The following is an 18,394-nucleotide window of genomic DNA, read 5'->3' as shown; positions in this document are numbered from 1 at the left end:
TAGCTTGATGGGTTGAATTTTAGTATTTATATCTATTTTAATCATTGCAGCTAGAGTAACCAGTGCATCAACAATTTGATTTTTCTCTCTGGGTAAATGCTCAAATTGAACTTCTTTGAATTGTTTGACTAACTGAGAGATGTACTTATGGTACCGTATCAACTTGAAATCTCTAATTTCCCATTCTCCTCGTAACTGATAGATGACTAGAGCTAAATCTCCAAACATATCTAACACTTTGATTTTTTTTTCAATTGCTGCTTACAGACCCATAACACAGGCCTCATACTCAACCACATTATTTGTACAATTAAAATTTAACCTGGCTATAATGGGATAATAATATCCATCATGAGATATTAAAATTACCCCAATACGATGACCTAAAATATTAGTAGCTCCATCAAAATACATCTTCAAAGACTCTTTAACAGGTTATTTTCTTCAATGGCCATCACATCTTTATCAGGGAACTCCAGGTTAATTGGTTCATAATTTTTGACAGTACGATCAGCAAGGAAATCGGCTACGACACTTCTTTTTATAGCTATTTGAGTGACATAAATGATATCATATTCTGAAAGCATAAATTGCCATCACACTATTCTTCTTATTAATCAGGATTTTTGAAGATATACTTAATAGGATCCAGCTTTGCTATGAACCAAGTAGTGTGATAAAGCATGTATTGTCTAAGCCTTCGAGTTGTCCAAGCTAATGCACAATACATATTCTCCAATGGTAAATACTTAAACTCGTAATCAGTGAATTTCTTGGTCAAGTAATAAATTGCTCGTTCTTTCTTATCAGTTTCATCTTTTTACCTCAGCACACATCCCATGGACTTTTCATATACCGTTAAGTATAAGATCAAAGGCTTTCTTGGAACAGGTGGTACCAATATGGGTAGATTTGATAAGTATTTTTTGATTTTGTCAAAAGTTTATTGGCATTCATCATTCCATTCTCCTAGATCATGTTTTCTGAGAAGCTTAAAAATAGGATCGCACTTGTAGGTGAGTTGAGATATGAAACGAGCAATATAGTTTAATCTCCCTAAGAAATCTTGCACTTCTTTTGAGGTACGAGGAGGAGATAAGTTTTGGATGACTTGTATCTTATCTGGGTCCACTTTGATTCCTCTTTCATTGACCACAAAGCCCAATAGTTTTTCTAATTTGGCACCAAATGTGCATTTAGCAGAATTCAACTTCAGCTGAAATCTCCTCAACCTGTCAAATAACTTTTTGAGATTGACTACATGATCTTCTCCTTCACGAGATTTGGTAATCATATCATCCACATATACCTCTATTTCTTTATGTGTCATGTTATAAAAGAGAGTCACCATTGCTCTTTGATAAGTAGCACCAGCATTTTTTAACCCAAAAAGTATGACTTTATAACAGAATGTCCCTCACATGGTCACAAATGTAATTTTCTCCATATCATCTCGAGCCATCTTGATTTGATTATAGCCTGAAAAGCTATCCATAAAAGAAAATATGGAATGCCTAGCTGTATTATCCACTAGAGTATCGATGTGAGGTAGAGAAAAGTTATCCTTAGGGCTTGCCCTATTCAGATCTCGATAATCGACACACATTCTCATTTTTTCATCCTTTTTAGGAACTGACACTATATTAGCTACCCATTCAGGATATTTTACCACTTCCAAAAATCTAGCATTAAATTGCTTATTCACTTTCTCTTTAATTTTCAGTAGCATCTCTGGTTTCATGCACTTTAGCTTTTGCTGCATCGACTTACATCCTAGTTTGAAAGGTAACTTGTGCTCTATAATATCAGTGTTGAGTCTTGGCATATCTTGATAGGTCTATGCGAACACATCTACATATTCTTTGAGTAGCTCTTCTAGCTTTTATCTTTCAACTGGTAAAAGGGATGTACCAACTTTAACCTCTTTTTTGTTTTCACCATCTCTCAAATTTACTAATTCGATAATTTTTTGATGGGGTTCAATTGGCTTATCTTCATGTTTTATTAATTTTAACAAATCAAGAGGCAATGTGTAGTTATCTGAATATTTCTCATTATCAAGTTCATCAACATGAATTGAGTTTTCAAAATCAAATCCAAGATTATTGCCATGATTATCTTCGTGTTCATTGTTTGGGACCCTACAAAGGGTAAAATGAAAAGAATATTGGCACATAAAAATGAAATGGCAAGAAAATGATGGAAAGAGAAGAATGGAAAGCAAAATAAATATGAAAATAATAAAAGAAATGTAGATGCATCTTTTAAGTCTTTTATTAAAATGACAAACATAAACACACCACAAAAGATCTCTTAATACTCGTAAAAAGTAATTAGGGATTTAAAATTTCACAATACATTACTTTCCAAAGTTTTAAAAACAACAGGCAGCTCTATAACTTTCCAATTATCTAGTTCAAAATTTAAAGGACAAAGATACATGAACAGCTCTTCATCTCGCCTCTTCTTTTTTCCATCATCCATCATTTGAATGGCTAGCTTTAAAAATTCTTCAACGAATCCTTCACTTAGGGCTCCCGACAAATCTGGGTAAATATATCCTCCTGAGTGAAAAAATCATAGAGGTATGGAATGATCATAGGCTCTGACTCCGGCTCATATCCCCTAAGATTAGCTATCCTCTTATCTTTTTTCTCATTTACCATTCTTATTATGTCCCCTCTTGTTGGCCTACGTCCCAAGCCAAATTTGTCTCTCTTTTCATATATAATCGATGGCTTCGTGATTCCTTATAGGTTCTTCCCAAGTCCAGCTTCAGGTCACCATCCCATCTTGGTAAGCTATTTGACTACCATTTTAGTTATCGTAGACAAGTGTTACGAATACAATTTAGATCTTTCAGCTATATATGTTGCATTGGCAATCTCAAAAGATCTATAAGAGCATTCCAGAGCTTTATCTGCTGATTCCACATAAGAAGTATTTATCGATTAAGTTACTAATAAATCTTCTTCTCCTACCATACATGTTAGCTTTCTTTCAACAATGAATTTGACTTTTTGATGTAATGAGGATGGAATAGCACTTGTCATATAGATCCACAGCCTACCCAATAAACAACTGTATAAAAGAGAGATATCCATAACTTGAATTTTACGTTAAAAGTGCACAGGCCAATCTGCAATGGCATTTATATATCTCCCAGCACCTCTCTTCTAGTTTCATCAAAGGTTTGCACTATCATATGACTAGGTTTCATATAAGATCCATCAACAAGGAGTTTTGCCAAAGTAGTCACAGGTATAACATTGATAGATGAGCCATTATCAATCAAAATCTTAGCTATTATATGACCTTTGCATTTCACAGTAATGTGAAGAGCCTTGGTACTTCTTCGACTTTCAAGAGAAATCTCTTCATCACTAAAAGAGATATAATTTAAAATTGTCAAATTACTAACAAGCTGTTTCACATATTCAATAGAGGCATTGTGAGATACATATGCTTGATTTAGCACCTTCAACAGAGCATTACAGTGCGATTTTGAACTGAGCAATAATGACAATAGTAAAATTTTAGCTGGCAGTTTGTTAAGTTGTTCTACCACGCTATACTCACTATGTTTTATTAACTTTAGAAATTCACATGCTTCACTCTCAGAGATCGACTTCTGACATTCTTTTTCTAGGGCTGAATCAAGACCACTCTGACTTTCTTTTTCTTCTTCTACCTTAGCTTTCTCTTTTCTAGCTTTTTCTAGAGCCTCTAGGGTATAACACCTCTCACTTCAAGTCATGCCTCCTATGCCTATTATGTTCACAGTATCTGGATTAACTACAATATCATAATCATATCTTAATGGTACTGCTTTATCATTCTGATATAAAAAAAAGGTAAAAAACTTTAACTGTCACTACTGGTTGAGAGATGGGCTTTTCTAGCTTCGATGTTAGCTTTTTATCATAATAGATAGTTATCAATCTATGCATAAACTTATTCTTTGAATTAATGGTAGACACTTCAGCTTTCACTAACTCTTCTCTCTCTTGGTAAAACTCTATTCGACCTATATCCATCAACTTTTACACTTCTTGACGGAATTGATGACAATTCTTGATAGAATGCCCCATAACACCTATGTGATAATTGCAGCTTTCAGTTGAGTTAATCATTTCAAAGTAATTTTGAGGTTCTATTGGCTTCAACATGTCAGTGTTGACCAAGACTTCGAACATTTTAGCCATCAGAGTCTTAACTTCATTTATTTTTTCCTTCATATGGCTTTTTTGCCTATCAATTAAGGTATTTATTGATGGTCTAGTATGTTTTGGTAGAGGGTTCCCATTAACATTTGAAGTTCCTTATTGGTTGGTATCAAAGTTTAATACCCCTTTATTAATTAACCCTTACACTTTATGCTTCAAAATAGTACAATTTTCAGTGGAATGACGGATTCTTATAGTGATAATCACAATGTACATTGGGGTCATACCATTTGAAAAATAGAGATTTTAAGGGTTCAACGATAATAAGAGCAAGCAGATGTTTCTCAACAAGTCGAGGATACAAATCTATGTATGTCATGGGAATGGGATCGAAAGTGATTTTTTCTTGGGTATTTCTTGGAGCTCTTAAACCATTATTAGGATTAAGTCTTTATTCTGGTCTGATAGGTGTAGCAAGATGATTGTAGGTGGTTGTCTGAAATGATGGCTGAAAACGAGGTAGATAAGCTGGTTGTGGTAATGACTGGTATGGTTGATATGAATGAGGGATGCATGTAACATGGTTTACAGAAGGGTAATAGGTTTGGTAGATTGGATAAGGTGTGAAACCTTTGAATTGTTGCCCCATATAGTTCACTGTTTGAGTTTCATTCTCTTTCTTTTTAGGAGCTCCATCTTTTCTTGCTCTACTTGTCTCTCTTGCATCGAGCTTACCATTTTTTATGGCATTTTCAATGATTTCACCTAATATCACCATACCTGTAAAGTTTTTGATTGCATTGCCTATCAATCTCTCATTGTATGGTGCTTTCAAGGTGTTCACAAATAAAATAGTTGTTTCTTTCTCAATGAGGGGAGGTTGAACTTGTGTAGCCATATCTCTTTATCTTTGTGCATATTTTTTGAAGCTATCAGTTGCTTTCTTTTCTATACCTTGCAAAGATAGACGATTTGGAGCTAAATCTCTAACATGCTGATATTGTGTAAGAAATGCTCTTATGAGCTCTTGCTAGGAATGAATATTGTCATAACGTCTAGATCCGGGAATCTATCGCTAGACATTGACTTTTGGGAGTCGTCACCAATCTTTTTTTTATCTAGGTGCGATTGGCCACCTAAATAATCTGTTCTTTCAGGGAGCACCTAAGTTTAAGGGTCCCTAAAAGAATAGGTTCAGGTCTTCTAACCAGAATAGGGTTCGAGAGTTCGGTTACATGTGAGGAAAGTTATAGCACCCTCACAACGCCCATCAAAAGATGGTACCAGCTTAAATTTGTATTATCCAATAAGCCTTAAAATTTTACCAAGTAATTAATTATTGGAAATTATTCTCAATTGACTCTAATACTTTTAGCAAAAAATTGAGAAAATTCCCTTACCTCAAGAGTATGCAAGAAAAACTACTATTTCACTTACAGAGGCTCCATCGTCGGATTAATTAAGAAAAAATGAAAATCAAAATCAAAATAGAAAGGAAAGAAAGGATGATCGTTCTTGTGTAGGAAAAATTGATACTTTCAACTTTTCTCCAAAAATTATTTTTTTGAAATTTTATTTTTAAGGAAAATTGATACTTTCAACTTTTCCCTAAAAATATTTTTTCAAAAATTTCGATTTTCAAGGAAAATTGATACATTCAACTTTTCCCTAAAAATATTTTTTGGAAATTTCGATTTTCAAGGAAAATTGATACTTTCAACTTTTCCTCAAAATCTTTTTTTTGAAAATTTATTTTTAAGGAAAATTGATACTTTCAACTTTTCCTCAAAAATCTCTTTTTTTGAAAATTTATTTTTAAGAAAAATTGATACTTTCAACTTTTCCCCAAAAATGTTTTTTTGGAAATTTATTTTTAAGGAAAATTGATACTTTCAACTTTTCCCTAAAAATATTTTTTTTTGAAAATTTTGATTTTTTATTTAAAGAAAATAGAATAATAAAAATAAATAAATAAAAATAAAAAATAAAGAGAAGTAAAGCAAAAATAAAAATAAAATAAAGATAAAAAGAATATTAAATAAACCTAATCTAATAAATAAATAAATAAAAAAACAAATAAATAAATAAATGAAAATAAAAAAAAGAAAAAAAAAACCTGAAGCGGCTCGGATCGCGGCTCGGCTCGGCTCGGCTCAAGGAAGAGAAACGGCTCAGGGGGGCGGCTTGGAGCTCGGCTCGGCTCGGCTTGGAGGGGGGCAGGCACGCACGGGTCAAGAAGCGGGTCGACGCTCGGGTCGGGTTGGGTCACGACAAAATGCACGGATCTTATGGGTCACTTAAGGCCAAAATGACGTCGTTTTGAGAGGGTATAAAAGGCACTTCCCTGTATTTTTTGACAGAACGCTCTTCCCCTCTCTCTCTCTTCTTCCTTTTTCCTCTCTCTTCTCTCTAAAAGGTTGAAAAACTCCGATGAAGATTCATCGGATTCTGGGTTTTGTCGTCGGAATCTGGGTTTTTCATCGGAAGTTCACCGGAAGTTCATCGAAAGATCACCGGTTTCTGGGATTATTTGCCGAAAACTGGGCAGGTCCTCGAAAACTTCAAGGTTGACCGGAATTTTTGCCAAAAAATTCAAACTTCATCGAAAAATTCACCGAAATCTGGAATTTTCCAGAAATTCTCAGAAAAAAATCGCCAAAAATTCTCAAAAAATTTCTTCTCACTCCCAAAACACTCCTAAACCTTTTCTTAGCTTTCTATACGTCCCTATTCTTTCAATCAGTAGCTTTTGCTTACTGTTTTCTTCTATGTGTTTGCATCTGTTCCAAGGGTCCTTTATATAGGGATTGATCAGGAGTTCCTGATCAATCCCAATTCCTCCTTGGACGGGAATTCAATTTTTGAATCCAACTGGACTCTTCTGATTGAATTTCCATTCACAGTGGGATTCTTCAGCTTCAATCTCAACCTTTCAAAATAAAAATCAAATAAATATAAAAAAATAATAGATAATTAGAAAAGATAGGATAAAAAGAAAAAAAATAATAATCAGATAATAAAAAAGAATCAAATAAAATTAACAGATAATTTAAAAAATAAAATAAGATAAACCCAAAAATATACTACAAAAAAAAATAATATAATAATAATAAATATATAGCTATATACATATAAATCTATTCTAAATAAAAATAAATAAATACAGATATACAAAAAAAAATACAGAATAAAAATTCAATTGGGCCTTACCCATTTGGGCCAGGCCCAATTGATCTGGGCCTGGACCCAATTGGGTGTTTATAGCTGCCCCTCTTTGCATATTTTCTGTGAAACAGAAATTGCGCAAAGACGTAGACACCCAATCCAGACTCAACTCAACATTGTCATTTTTTGTTTTTTGTATTTTTTTATGTTTTTTGTGTTTTTTGTGTTTTTTGTGTTTTTTGTTTTTTTTTGTTTTTTTTTATTTTTTATTTTTTACCAAAGCTCCTCTAAACGGAGGCTCAACGACTTTGAAAAGTAAATTGCTCCTCTAAACAGAGGCACCACGACTTTGAAAAATAAATTGCTCCTCTAAACAGAGGTACCACGACTTTGAAAAAGTAAATTGCTCCTCTAAACAGAGGCACCACGACTTTGGAAAAGTAAATTGCTCCTCTAAACAGAGGCACCACGACTTTGGAAAAATAAATTGCTCCTTGACGATCATGTCCAAAGGAGTTGAAAGTTATGTTTGAAGGAATTTCAGGAGATTATGCCCAAAGGTCTTATAAATCATCCCTGATACCAAAAGACATCATATTTCAAGGATTAGGAACTTACCTGACAAGCTTTTTCTTTTTCAATTCTGCAAAATATCTTCATATCTGTCTTCTCCATGTGGGATGTTGGAACACCCTTGCTTCTTGAATTTATACACTATACTTTCCTGAAAGTAGTGTATGCTATGCAAATGCATATGAATTTCAATGCATGTTATGCAAATGTTGGTCAATTAATTTCTGTTCAATGTATGGTACTCAAATTTCTCAAGCTTTTTTCTTAGGCATCAAGCCCTTTGATTCTTCAGAGATCCAATCGAACCAGTGTAGCTTTCAATTGTCCTTTCCACTCACATTCTTCCTTGTTCAGTTTCTCAATACTTTGAAATAAGCTTCATCAATCGATCATCACTTGACCATCATTCAATGAATTTCTCAGCACTAGCAAATTTTAAAACAAGTTTCATCCACCATCACTGGGTCATTGTCTCAGCATTAACCATTCCAAAATAAATTCTGTCCACTGATTGTTCTTACCATTCAATCATAACTTACAAGTCATATCAATCAATTCATCCTTGTACTCATTTCTCAGTTATACCACTTTTCAAAATTTGCCCCATCATATTCTCTATTTGGTCACATCATATGTCCTTCCAAATAATCTTTTTTAGGTTTCTGCCATTTCTTCATTTTGTCACCACCATCATCTTAGATTTCTTTTCAAATGAATACAAGACTCTTTTAAACACATATTCATTCATTCATTATCATTTCAAATCTTGACAAATACAATGCAATCAAGCATTTTTTCAATTCATTTTAGGGGTGAAATAATAAGAGAACACAAGGTGAATTATCAATGAAGATCTATTTTGGTATAAAACAAATGGGAAAGGAAATAAATTGGATATATGTTATTGGGATGGATGGTATGTCCAAATGATGAATATTCAGACAATTCTCAACATTAATCTAGGATTATTTTTTAAAAACTCATTCCATTTACTGTTGAAGTCATCTTGAGCTTGGCGAACTTTGCCCCAGTCTTTGAGGGATCTTTAGATGTCTTTGATCTTCCATTCATGTGAGCCATTTGACCTGGATCTTTTTCTACCAAAATCACATTTTCAGGTTTTCAATTTGAATCTCTTTTTTCATTTTTTCATTTTTTCTTCTTTCTTTCTTTTTTTTTTTCATTATCTTTTTTTTCTTTTCTCATTTTTCATCCATTGTTGATATCTTTCATACATCAAACTTTAGAGCCTGATTCCATTGCTTCCTCATGAGCATACCTTCGCTCAACATATGATCATTCAAGTTGAGTATTCACATTTGATCCAAATGGACTTTTCAAGGTTGTAATGTAGGCCAAGGTGAAGGGTCATAAAAAAATGGATATAATAGGCTCAAAACACGTATTAAAAAGGTTCAAAACCAAAGGATCATTTGATACAACTTGGCATTTTGCCCCACATCGTTTCACTACTTTTTTCTTTCCTCACACAAAGGATTCTCATTACTTTGCCTTAAGTCATGTGTGGCATTTATTTTTTTTTCTTTCTTTTTCCATTTTTGAGACCTTTTGTGAATTTTTTTCAAAAATTGCCCCCAGTGTAGAGGGTGATCCTTGGTTAGGGTTCTTCAGAAAAACAAATCATAACAGGCTCAAAGGGGTAGCAATAAATGATTTTTCAAATGGTAACAGAAAGATGGCCATTTTTCATCTCAATTATGAATATCTTTCTTGAACATCATCTATTGAACAAACTCATGAACTCGTATAAAAAATTGCACATCTTTAAGACATATCTATTTCACCTCCGGTAACAGCTTACTTTTTGCTCAAATCATCTTCTCATATTAATGTGGATGAGTTTTCAAAAATTAAATCCTAGAATTACTGTTATCATTGTCCAAATATTCATCATCCAAAATTTAAGGATAGGAATGTAAAGTTATGAAGGGTAACAGGGCATGGAATAATGGTCGAGTGAAAGAGAAAAATGTAATGAAATGCATTAACTTGCCTTTATTGAGATGATAACAAATGAAGACATATTACAAAAAAGAAATCTAACATTACTTGAAAAGAAATCTTAAAATGATAAAAAAAACTTCAACCAGCCTTATCTCCATTCTCAAAAATTATCCCCCTATACAAACAAGTGAAGAACCTCTACGACCGTCTTGCCCTTCAATTCATTGTGACTCTCTGGACCTTTTCTGTTCTTGACTTTCACTCAGAGCGCTAACATTAGGTGTTATTGCTTTTCCTTGATCAAAACTTACCATTCCATCATTGATCAACCGTTGCACTTTATACTTTAAAGCAGTATAATTTTCAGTAGAATGGCCAGTAATTCCATAGTGATAATCGCAGTGGGCTGTAGGATCATACCACTTTGGATAGGGTGGTTTAAACGATTTCACATGGCTAGGGGCAATCAAATGGCTATTATAGAGTTCTCGATATAACTCTGTAAAAGTCATAAGAATTGGATCAAATACAGGTTTTTCTCGAGTTGTCTGTTGTTCTCGTGAGCCACTTGCTGGGTTAATAGGGCGAATTTGAGTTCTTACAGGAGCTTGAATGTTAAGGCTATATGTAAGATTTTGAGGGCTAAAAATTAATTGGTATGTGGATGAATAAAGTGGTTGTGAAGCTAGCTGGTAAGCGTAGGATGAGGTATTATTCACAGCAGGATAGTATGGAGAGTAACCTTGGGATGGATAGGGTTGATAACCCCTGAATTGTTGTCTATCAAAGCTCACAGCTTGAGCTTGAGCTTCTTTCTTTTCTAATGCCTTCTTGGTTTCTCCTCCTTTCAACTTGCCATTTTTTATGGCACTTTCAATAATTTCTCCAGAAATCACCATATCAGCAAAATTTTTTGTTGCATTCCCTATCATTTTTTCATAATAAGGAGGTTTCAAAGTACTGACAAACAGCACTGTGGTCTCTTTTTTTATCAGTGGAGGTTGTACCTGTGAAGCTATATCTCTCCATCTCTGGGCGTATTCTTTAAAAGACTCATTTGACTTTTTCTCTAGATTCTGTAAAGATAAACGGTCAGGAGCCAAATCGATAATATGTCGATATTGACTGATGAAGTCATGAGCCATATCGCTCCAAGAGCGAATGTGGGTCCTATCCAACTGATCATACCACCTGGCCGCAGAGCTACTAAGGCTATCTTGGAAAACATGCATCAAGAGTTTTTCATCATGAGCATGAGCTGCCATCTTCCTGCAATACATGGTGATGTGGGTTTTGGGGTACTTTGTACCATCATATTTTTCAAATTTTGGTACTTTGAACTTATGGGGGATAACCACATTAGGAACTAGGCAAAGCCCAGTAGCATCAACTGACCCATAAAAGCTAAATCCTTCCATAGCCCTTAGCCTTTACTCTAGCATGCTAATCTTGGAATTTTCCTCAGCTTCCACTCTCATCTTTTCCTTCTCCTTCTCTTTTAAATCATCTAGATCAGGAATTGGTTCTGCTATCTTTTTAGTGAAGACGGGATTTATATAGCTATTATACTGCCCTTGGTTGAAAGCTGATGGCATTCCAGGATATGCGAAATGTTGTGGCGGGGCTTCTTGAGCAGACTGGGCTTGAGGTGGGCCAAAACCTGAAGGGTACAAAGGGTCAGCCACTTCCTACAACGGGGGAACTTGTTGGCTTGTATCTTCTTCAACTCTTTTTCCTTTATTCATGTTATTAAGAGCCTTCAGAATCTTGCTTAGCTCACTTTCAATCTTCTCTTGTGCTTTTTCTAGCTTTTCAAATCTATGGGAACTTTCTTCTTCCATTTGCCTTGTTTTGGATCTTGTGTTGTATGGATGAGCAGGGTTTTCACTAGATGGAGTTATCATTGAACCTTTAGCACCATATGTTATGATTAGAAATGTTATGCTATGCTTTATGTCTGATGCTTTGATGCACTAATGAAATGTACATTTTCCTAAATGAAATCTAGTATGAAATGGATGTAAATGATTGTGTTAAAACATGATCATGAAAGTAATGCAGATGTATACAATTAGACAAACAACATAGTTAGTTTCATGGATGAAATGAAAATGATGCTGATGCATAATATTACATATGATACTGAAAATGATACACAAAGTTAAACAATCAAAATGGTTAGATAAACACCCTTTTGTGTCCTAATTTCAGGGTATATCTATCATTAGGTAGAAAGGGCTCTATCCTAGGTTTAGGCATTCTTAAAGTTCACTATATGCGGTTCAAGATTAAAATCTAAAGGTTCTCAAATTGCTCCTTACATCTTTGTCCATCACAGACTAGTAAGGTACCCTAATCCTCACCCATTATAGGCTACAAGCGGAAAATGTTCAATTTGAGTGGGAATATTTCGCTAGCCACTGCGGAGGCATTAGACCTTACGAAAGTAATAGGTACTTTACTCCCTCCTAGAGGGACGGAACTCGGGTGTAGAGCTCATGTTATGCACATGCATATGAATGACATAATTAATAAGGTAAATAAACATGAATGAATAATAACACATATATACAAAAGGGTTCAATTTTATTAGGCTTTTGGATAACACAAATTATTTGCTGGCCTGACTCTCAAATTCTCCAGCGGAGTCGCCAAGCTGTCATAACATCTAGATCCGGGGATCTATCGCTAGACATTGACTTTTGGGAGTCGCCACCAATCTTTTTTTTATCTAGGTGCGATTGGCCACCTAAAGAATCTATCCTTTCAGGGAGCACCTAAGTTTAAGGGTCCCTAAAAGAATAGGTTCAAGTTTTCTAACCAGAACAGGGTTCGGGAGTTCAGTTACGTGTGAGAAAGGTTATAGTACCCTCACAACGCCCATCAAAAGATGGTACCAGCTTAAATTTGTATTATCCAATAAGCCTTAAAATTTTACCAAGTAATTAATTATTAGAAATTATTCTTAATTGACTCTAATACTTTTAGCAAAAAATTGAGAAAATTCCCTTACCTCAAGAGTATGCAAGAAAAACTACTATTTCACTTACAGAGGCTCCATCGTCGGATTAATTAAAAAAAATGAAAATCAAAATCAAAATAGAAAGGAAGGAAATGATGATTGTTCTTGTGTAGGAAAAATTGATACTTTCAACTTTTCTCCAAAAATTATTTTTTTGAAATTTTATTTTTAAGGAAAATTGATACTTTCAACTTTTCCCTAAAAATATTTTTTTGAAAATTTCGATTTTCAAGGAAAATTGATACTTTCAACTTTTCCTCAAAAATCCTTTTTTTGAAAATTTATTTTTAAGGAAAATTGATACTTTCAACTTTCCCTAAAAATATTTTTTGAAAATTTCGATTTTCAAGGAAAATTGATACTTTCAACTTTTTCCTACAAATACTTTTTTTTTTTAACTTTGATTGCCAAGGAAAATTGATACTTTCAACTTTTCCTCAAAAATCTCTTTTTTTGAAAATTTATTTTTAAAGAAAATTGATACTTTCAACTTTTCCTCAAAGACCATTTTTTGAAATTTATTTTTAAGAAAAATTGATACTTTCAACTTTTCCCTAAAAATATTTTTTTTTGAAAATTTTGATTTTTTTATTTTAAAAAAAGAGAATAATAAAAAAAATAAATAAAAATAAAAAATAAAGAGAAGTAAAACAAAAATAAAAATAAAAATAAAACAAAGATAAAAAGAATATTAAATAAACCTAATCTAATAAATAAACAAATAAATAAATAAATAAACAAATAAATGAAAATAAAAAATAAAAAAAACCTGGAGCGACTCGGATCGCGGCTCGGCTCAAGGAAGAGAAACGGCTCAGGGGGGCGGCTTGGAGCTCGGCTCGGCTCGACTTGGAGGGGGGACAGGCACGCACGGGTCAGGAAGCGGGTCGACGCTCGGGTCGGGTCGGGTCACGGTAAAACGCGCGGATCCTCTGGGTCACTTAAAGCCAAAACGACGTCATTTTGAGAGGGTATAAAAGGCACTTCCCTCTGTTTTTCGACAGAACGGTCTTCCCCTCTCTCTCTCTTCTTCCTTTTTCCTCTCTCTTCTCTCTAAAAGGCCGAAGAACTCCGGTGAAGATTCACTAGATTTTGGGTTTTATCGTCGAAATCTGGGTTTTTCTTCGGAAGTTCACTGAAAGTTCATCGAAAGATCATCGGTTTCTGGGATTATTTGTCGAAAACTGGGCAGATCGTCGAAAACTTCAAGGTTGACCGAAATTTTCGCCAGAAAATTCAAACTTCGTCGAAAAATTCACCGGAATCTGGAATTTTCCAGAAATTCCCAGAAAAAAATCACCAAAAATTCTCAAAAAATTTCTTCTCACTCCCAAAACACTCTTAAACCTTTTCTTAGCTCTCTATATGTCCCTATTCTCTCAATCAGTAGCTTTTGCTTACTGTTTTCTTCTATGTGTTTGCATCTGTTCCAGGGGTCTTTTATATAGGGATTGATCAGGAGTTCCTGATCAATCCCAAATCCTCCTTGGACGAAAATTCAATCTTTGAATCCAACTGGACTCTTCTGATTGAATTCCCATTCACAGTGGGATTCTTCAGCTTCAATCTCAACCTTTCAAAATAAAAATCAAATAAATATAAAAAAATAATAAACAATTAGAAAAGATAGGATAAAAAGAAAAAAAAAATAATCAGATAATAAAAAAAAATCAGATAAAATTAACAGATAATTTAAAAAATAAAATAAGATAAACCCAAAAATATATTACAAAAAATAATAATAATAATAATATAATAATAAATATATAGCTATATACATATAAATCTATTCTAAATAAAAATAAATAAATACAGATATACCAAAAAAATATAGGATAAAAATTCAATTGGGCCTTACCCATTTGGGCCAGGCCCAATTGATCTGGGCCTAGACCCAATTGGGTGTCTACAAATATGAATCCTGTCTAGCTGAACATACCATCTGGTTACAGATTTCATAAGGCTATCTTGAAATATGTACATCAATAACTTATCGTCACGAGTATGTGCAGCTATTTTATGATAATACATGGTGATATGAGTCATTGGACATTTCATGCCATTATATTTTTTAAATTCAGGGACCTTAAATTTTGGTAAAATGACCACATCTGGGACTGAACAAAGGTTAGCTGCGTCTGTGGAGTTATAAAAATTCATTCCTTCTACAGCCCTAAGCTTTTCTTTCAACAACTTTATCTTCTCCCGGGCACTAGTATCTTTCAATTTCTTAGGTGTCTGTATCCCTAGCTTTTCTCTCTTCTTGGGACCATCTAAATCAGGAACTAAGATCGGCTCAAGTGATTTTTCTATCATAACAGGATTAACAAAATTTTGAAATTATCTTGGAGCAGGTGTGGATGTCATTTCGGGAGTAGGAATTGGCACTCTAGTTCTTTGAGAATGTTAGGTCGATCGTGGCTCAAATCCTTGAGGGTAAATAAGATCTACCATATCTGACGATTACTCTTGAAAGCTAGGATTTTTTTCCACTGCTTTTCTCGTGTCAAGTTTCTTGAGTATATCCATTATTGTACTGAGATCCCCTCTTAGTTCTTTTTGAGCTTTCTCAATTCTCTTAAATCGACTGGCCTGTTCTTGCTCCATGATTCTTGTCTGAGTCTTGGTATTGTATGAATGACGAGTAGGTTGGGTCAAAATTTTTTATGGACGAGATATTTTTGAACTTTTATTACCATAAAGTTTTTTTTTTATGTTTGAAAAAAGAAAAAGAAAAAAAATTAGAATGCTATGTGTTGAAATTTTTATTTTTCAATGATGTAAATGATGTATGAATGCAAGTAGGAGATATTTGCTTTTAGACGAATTTCAACATTAGAAATTTTTATAGATTTCATACAACTTTTATTACATAGGATTTACCATCCTAGAGTTATATTCATAGAAGTGTTTGACTTGTTCATAATGGTCATTTGCCTCGTCTAGAAAGTTCATTAGGCGTTGTCCACATTCTCCTATGGGATTGACTTCTCTTTTTAATGCTTCTACCTTTTCAACCATCTCTTATGCTTTCTTCACTGCCTTACAAACTTGATTAGTCAAGTGCTCTATGTATTATTGCCTCCCTAAGCTTTCTGCCTTTCATCTCATGTGAGCATCCCTTTTTGAATCACATGTGAAGATCCAATCTTTTTCTCTTCTATGCCACTCATCTATTATTACTAAAATATAGCTCTTATGGTCTTGTAGTTGTATCTCTAACCCTTGGATCACCTGATGAAATGATTCTTTTTCATTCAGTACTTCAAAGTGTTTTTTTCTCTTTTTTGTGAGCATGACTTTCAACCTTTCCTTTTCGTTTTGGCATTCCACCAATCTTGTTGAGGTTATGGAGTATAATCCTTTCCAATTCTGACATTCTTGAGAAATTTTGGTGGTCTCCTCTTGCTTTTCTTGAGCTTTGCCCTTTCATTGGTTCATTTCCTCTCAGAGCTCATCCATTTCACGTTGTCGACTAAGGTAAGACTTGGTGACTTTTTCAATTTTGAATTAAACTCGTAACCTCTTATTTTTCTAGTGTAGATCTTTCAAATCACTATTAGTCAGATCTCATTCTTTTATAACTTTTTCTAATCTGTTTCCTTGTATCTCTGCTTTATATTTCAATTGCTCTACTTTCTCATAAAGTCTCAAATTTTCTCTTTTTATTTTTTTTTTCAGTTTCTAATTTTTTCTTGATAAGCTCAACTCTTAATAATTACACCTCTTCCGAAAGATTAACCAATTGATATGAGCTATCATTAGGAAGAAGTACTATGTCTCTAGGTCGTCTTATTTTCCAAATCTGGTAATCAGAAGTGACTTTATCGATGAGTGGCCCTAACCTTATTCTTCGTGTTCTCTTCATGCTTGGATCAACTGTTTCGAGGTTCTTGATGGATTCGATTCCCCATAAATGAATTCTACTTGGACCAGGCCATGAGTAGCAGGAACAAATTGCTTTGCACCAAATTGCTAAAACACCATTAATGGAGCATAACTTATAACGCCCCATAACCCTAATAACGGTATCCATGTCTCATTTCTTCCATGATACAACAAGGGCACATGAAGCATCTAAGGCGCCATCCATTCGATTTCATCTCCAATAAGCCTTCGCAAGAAAATGACCCACCTTTTTTTAGTTTTCAATGTCGGCCATTAGCTTTTACAAAACTCTTCGATTGGTGCCTTATTTCGAAGATATGGTTTTGAAAATACACTCTTCCCACACTTAAAATGACTTCTAACCCATACGTATAATAGAGATGCGCATCCTATGAATCATCCTTTTCTATTTCGTTGACAAAAATTCAATGACCTGATGGTTTCGGCTAGGATTGGTGAAGTGAGATTAATTGCTTGGGTTTCAATTTGCTCAAAAAAGCCTACCACAATTATCTCAATGTAACCCAAAGTCTTCGGATAGATTACCATGCCATATAATGCTAAATCAAACACAATTATACCTTGATCATCATTTAAATCTCCTGAATGAAGTTTTGGAAAAAGTCCCAATGGACGTCGAAATGTTCACCTTTAGGCTTTACAAAGGAATCAGTGGTTTCTACTTTAACCCCCATAAGCTTGGCTAACATTTTGCGATAACTTGATTTTGGCTTTCGAGTAAATATTTTATCTGGACATTGTAGTTTTATGCCAAGCAAAATTGAATACTCATCGATAGTTGGCACCAAATCTTTCTGATTAAAAGTGAAGCATCTATAGGATGAATCCCAAAATTGTATAGCTACCTTGACCAGCTATTCATCGATCAATATTGAAATGAGGGATGCAATCTGCCCATACTTTTTGTAAAAGCTTTCTTTTCTTTCCTCACTTAACTGACCCCAGACAGTAGGTAACTATTTTAAATCATCCTGTGTAAAATCTAAATGTACTTTCTAATCTAAATGTATTTTTTCGGGTAATTCAGACACATAACTGGTAGGCAAACAATCTTCATTCTTTTGTTGAGCTTCTTTCGATCAAACATGTACTTCATTATACGACTCACATGACATACTGATTGAGGATGAGCAAATCTGTAGTTTTATGGGATCCATGAAAACTTCTTAAGAGAAATATGTCATAGAGCAAATATCTCAATGCAGAACTGTATGATATGATTAATGCAAAAAAGAAAAATAAATAAATAAAATTGAGTTAGTGTGAGGATGTGGTTTAAGAAAAAAAATATTTTTTTATTTTTTAGTGTTTTGTTTTGTTTTGTATTACGCATAACTTTTATTCTTAGGTATTTCTTACAAGAAGATGGATAAGGCTCTACATAAGGCTGGTTTCCTAGGCTTATTATATGTTGGGTTTAGATTGACAGTGTCTAAAGGTTTCCAAATTGTTCCTTACTGTCATCCATGTTAGACTAGTAAGGTATCCCGATCTTCACCCATTACAGGCTACGAATAAAAAGGGTTCAATTCGAGCGGAAGTATTTCGCTTGCCATTGCGGAGGTTATCACCTCACGAGAGCATAGGTACTTTA

Source organism: Durio zibethinus, chromosome 21, assembly GCF_047325235.1.
Source record: "Durio zibethinus cultivar Kanyao isolate XHJ-2024 chromosome 21, ASM4732523v1, whole genome shotgun sequence".
Lineage (NCBI taxonomy): Eukaryota > Viridiplantae > Streptophyta > Magnoliopsida > Malvales > Malvaceae > Durio > Durio zibethinus.
This window is presented reverse-complemented; position numbering follows the sequence as displayed.